The sequence below is a fragment of the Myxine glutinosa genome, chromosome 6 (genome assembly GCF_964187855.1).
Source record: "Myxine glutinosa chromosome 6, kmMyxGlut1.1, whole genome shotgun sequence".
In the NCBI taxonomy this organism is placed as follows: domain Eukaryota; kingdom Metazoa; phylum Chordata; class Myxini; order Myxiniformes; family Myxinidae; genus Myxine; species Myxine glutinosa.
In genome coordinates this window covers 152,371,794-152,377,074 of record NC_136266.1, presented here as the reverse complement: position 1 = coordinate 152,377,074, position 5,281 = coordinate 152,371,794, and the positions used below count along the sequence as shown (strand labels likewise).

Below are 5,281 nucleotides of genomic sequence, written 5' to 3'. Positions count from 1 at the left end.
CGGGACGGGACGAGGCTGGGCTTGGCGGGACGGGACGGGACAGGGCTGGGTGGGACGGGACGGGACGAGGCTGAGCTTGGTGGGACGGGACGGGACAGGGCTGGGTGGGACGGGACGAGGCTGGGCTTGGCGGGGCGGGACGGGACAGGGCTGGGCGGGACGGGACGAGGCTGGGCTTGGCAGGACGGGATGGGGCTGGGCGGGACGGGACTGGACGAGGCGGGACGAGACGGAGCGCGGGACGGGACGAGACGAGACGGGACGGGATGGGACGGGGCGGTACGAGGTGGGACGGGATGGGCGGGACGACGCGGGACTGGACGAGGCGGGACGGGACGAGGCGGGACGGGACTGGACTTGGCGGGGGAGGGGGGGGACGGGGCTCGGCGGGGCGGGACGAGACGAGGCGGGACAGGACGGGGTGGGACGAGGCTGGGCGGGACGGGACGAGGCGGGACGGGGCTGAGCGGGATGGGACGAGTCGAGGCGGGACGGGACGGGGCGGGACGAGACGAGGCGGGACGGGACAAGGCGGGACGGGATGAGGAGGGAAGGGACGGAACGGGACGGGACGAGGCGGGACGGGGCTGGGCGGGACGGGGCGGTATGAGGCAGGGCAGGACGGGACAGGGCGGGACGAGGCGGGACTGGACGAGGCGGGACTGGATGAGGCGGGACGGGACGAGGCAGGACGGGACGGGCCTAGGCGGGACAGCACGAGGCGGGACTGGACGAGGCAGGACGGGACAGGGCGGGACGAGGCGGGACTGGACGAAGCGGGACTGGATGAGGCGGGACGGGACGAGGCAGGACGGGACGGGGCTAGGCGGGACAGCACGAGGCGGGACGGGACAGGACGAGGCGGGACGGGACTGGGAGGGACGGGACGGGGCGGGATGGCGTGAGAGGCGAGTTGCACTCCGAAGGGCGCGGCATTGCTGGAAAAGTTTCTGATGTTCTCTCGTTTACTATGAGGTCAATATAAGGGGTTGTGTGTAACTGAAATCCTCTGCCAAGTCGACGATCAAACAACTGAACTAAAGGTAATTACACTACTCACAATAAGTTAGGGATATTGGCAGGTTCTTCGGTGTGGTTGATTTTGTGTGTTAATTATGTTGAAAACAGTTGTTGGTCCTAATTCTATGGTTATTAATGAGCGTGAAAAAACACAGGATTCTTGATTTCAATACCCTAACCCTAACCCCTATAAAAATAATAAACTCACTCCCACAATATCCCTAACTTATTGTGAGTCGTGTACTCTTTTGCACGGTGAATAGGAGTGGTAAAATGGCCGATGTATGGCTTCAGTTGTTTAGCTGACGCCAATTGGTCAATGAGCCATCAACTACTTTGTCATATGGTGGACATCGGTGATTAAGAGGAAGAAGAAGATTGAATTGCTTTAACAGGAAGAAGTCAATAACGCCGTAAAGCTTCCGGGTGATTATGAAAACTTTAAACTGTAATTGTGACGTAGTTCTTCGTGATCGGGTCGGGTCTTCTGAGGAAAAGGAATTTTTTTTGCATAGTACAAGATCGAGGCTCGTGTAAGAGCTGACATTGATCACAAAAAGTCAAACTGACACATAAAACATGATAAAGGGATCCGGAGACAAAGTTTTTGTTCGGAATTTTTCATTTTATTTTATTATAACATGTAAGTTTTTGTTCGGAGTTTCACACTAAGAGATTTGCAAAACGATCATTTGAAGGGATTCTTCATAACAGAGAAGGGATTCTTCACATCCGGTAATGAGAAAATAAATATTATATCCGGTAATGAAAAAAACCACTCACATCCGGTAATGGCGGGGCGGAAGTTTTTTTGCAGTCCGTTTTTCGTCGTGCAGTCTTCGTTATAAAAACACGATAATAACGGCTTTTTTTCGTAAGTATGGCATTATAATGGAAGTTTAAAAAGTTTTAATTGTTATTCATAGGTATGTTATTAAAATGATGCATCTATAACGTGGATGAATGAGGATTTTATTTGCTTGTTTTATCCACTCGATCGGTGACTGATCGAGGCCTGTGTGGCAGGGACGGTTATCCGTAATCGATATCTGTTAATATTATCTTTCCGAATATAAAAAAGGGTCCGGAAACATGAAATTGAAGTTCTTGTTGAAGTTTAATAAGCAAAACTCCTTCATTTAATATGAATTTGGTACAAAAGCCAATCACAGGACTGTAGCGTGGTGATAGCACATAGCGTGGGCATAGCACGTGCGTGTAGCGTGATCATAGCTCATAGGTGCAGCTGGCCGCGGTGCATGTGGCGGCGCCCATTGTACCAAATTTTCATGGTTATGGTTTGCAAGCTCTTACATCATCAAATCCGAGTTAAACAAGATTTAATTAACATCGATTGGCTTTCTACCTTCAGTACTTTATCAATGAACTAAGTTCTGCATCGGAGATGCTTTTCTTTGAGCTCACAAAGTTAACTTATTCATTGAATGATATCGCTAATTGACAATATGTTAATTGCATGATTATGAAGTATAAATTGAGCCATCAAAATGTATATCCCATGGGTTTTGTTCACTAAAAGTTTTATTTCAATATTTCAGGTATTAAGGAAGTTATGACGCTTTGCAACACTAAACACCTGAATTTGGGCCACTCGTCTTCACATTTAACTCCTTGTTAAACAAAGACCCAAAAATGGGCTGTTTTCACATTTTAAAATATTGATAATTTCCGAAATATTAACCCTAGAACAAGGATTTATATGTGATTTTTTATTAATTTTTGTAACTCAGAGATGGGAAAGTGACAAGAACGAGGTGATTCGGTTTATGTCCAGATTCGAATCCAGATCCACCTTATCAGTGGATACCAAACGTAACCTGCTTATCCTGGCGGAGGTTTGTGCGCTACCGAGAGTTCGACTTCGTCACTTGTGAAACTAATCCTGGTGTTGGCTTCATGGTTAATGTGGCTCACTTAAGATCTTAGGGTCACTTCGTTAAAATAATACCAGGTGCGTTGACTCAGCCTGTCATCCTTTTGAAGTCGGCAAAATGAGTACCAGCCTCGTGGAAACAGGGGGTATTATAACGTGTTGGATCAGGTCGTTGAAAGGATCAGAACATGCATGATATTATAACATTTTAGATCAGGTCATTGAGGGAAATTAACATGTGTCCCACAAGGCTAACCCCCGCTCCAGGAGGGAAAATGGCCTTAAAATGCCTGTTGTTGTTGTTGTTGTCGTCGATCAGGTCATTGAAAGGATCAAAACATGCATGATATTATAACATGTTAGATCGTGTCATTGAAAGGGTCACACAGTGCATAATATTATAACATGTTAAATCAGGTCATTGTAAGGATCAGACTGTGCATGATATTATAACATGTTAGAGCAGGTCATTGAAAGGATCAGGACATGCATGATATTATAACATGTTTGATCAGGTCATTGAAAGGATCACAACATGCATGATATTATAACGTGTTAGAGCAGGTCATTGAAAGGATCAGAACATGCATGATATAACATGTTAGATCAGGTCATTGCAAGGATCAGACAGTGCATGATTTAAAAACATGTTAGATTGTCTCATTGAAAGAATCAGAACGTGCAAGATATTATAACATGTTAGATTAGGTAATTGAGAGGATGAAAACATGTATGATTAACATTTTAGATCAGGTCATTGAAAGCAGCAGAACATGCTAGATATGATAACATGTTAGATCAGACCGTGCATGATACAACATGTTCGATTGTGTCATTGAAAGGATCAGACGATGCATGATATTATAACATGTTCCATCATGGAATTGAAAGGATCAGACAGTGCATGATATTATTACATGGCAGATCAGGTCATTGAAAGGATCAGACAGAGCATGATATTATAAGACAGTGCATGACATAAAATATGTTAGATTGTGTCATTGAAAGGATCAGACCGTGCATGATGCATGATAAAACAACATGTTAGATCAGGTCATTGAAAGGATCAGAACATGCATTATATTATAACATGTTTGATCAGGTCATTGAAAGGATCAGACCATGCATGATATTATAACATGTTAGAGCAGGTCATTGAAAGGATCAGAACATGCATGATATTATAACATGTTTGATCCGGTCATTGAAAGGATCAGAACGTGCATGATATTATAACATGTTAGAGCAGGTCATTGAAAGGATCAGAACATGCATGATATTATAACATGTTTGATCCGGTCATTGAAAGGATCAGAACGTGCATGATATTATAACATGTTAGATCAGGTCATTGAAAGGATCAGAGCATGCATGATATTATAACATGTTTGATCAGGTCATTGAAAGGATCAGACCATGCATGATATTATAACATGTTAGATCAGGTCATTGAAAGGATCAGAGCGTGCATGATATTATAACATGTTTGATCAGGTCATTTAAAGGATCAGAACATGCATGATATTATAACATGTTAGATCAGGTCATTAAAAGGATCAGACACAGCATGATATTATCATGGTGTAAATCTGCTCGTGCTCCCTTACCTCTGCTGACACTCCTTTCCAAGTCCTCACCACTCTTCTCTTCCCTTTACTCCTCTCCCCTCACTTTTTTCCAAGTCCTCCTCACTCCTCTCTTCCCTTTGCTCCTCTCCCCTCACTTTTTTCCAAGTCCTCCTCACTCCTCTCTTCCCTTTACTCTCCCCTCACTTTTTTCCAAGTCCTCCTCACTCCTCACTCCTCTCTTCCCTTTACTCCTCTCCCCTCACTCCTTTCCAAATCCTCCTCACTCCTCTCTTCCCTTTAATGTCGCCAATTTTCACAACTTTTGCTGAAACTGAGACTTGAATCATTCTAGCGACTGTGATGACCGCCATCCCCTGGACAGACAGACAGACAGACAGACAGACAGACAGACAGACAGGATCACCGATGGAGATTATAATATAGATGGTAGATCCGTGCATGTTTCGTGTTTGATGTGTTAGGTCTTACACAAGCCTTCATTTTCCACACAAAATAATAATAATTTGAAATGATCAGAACATGCATCACATCTTAACATGTTAGATCAGGTCATTAAAAGGATCAGACCATACCTCACCATTTTAAATTCCTGATGGTAACATTTGCTTCAGTGAGGATTTTGGGGTGGGGAGGGGGGAGGCAATATCTCAATCTCCAAAACCCCTTGAGGAGTGGGGATATTGTTTCATAACATCATTAATATTATGTGATCATCATGTGTTATTACTTTTGCAATGAGAGGAGCTTTGGGAAAACACCACAAAAACGCCTTGAAAGA

The 5,281-nt window shown here is 44.8% G+C and overlaps 1 protein-coding gene across 5 annotated transcripts in view; it reads left to right on the top strand.

Moving 5' to 3' along the window:
• The first annotated feature begins 1,775 nt into the window (after positions 1–1,775).
• LOC137428882 (uncharacterized) overlaps positions 1,776–5,281 on the top strand; it is a 40,389-nt gene continuing 36,883 nt past the window's right edge. For all 5 annotated transcript variants that reach the window (XM_078780761.1, XM_078780759.1, XM_078780758.1 and 2 more), the window contains exon 1: positions 1,776–1,894. The gene's annotated coding sequence lies outside the window, so the exon portion shown is untranslated. The remainder of the gene's footprint in view (positions 1,895–5,281) is intronic.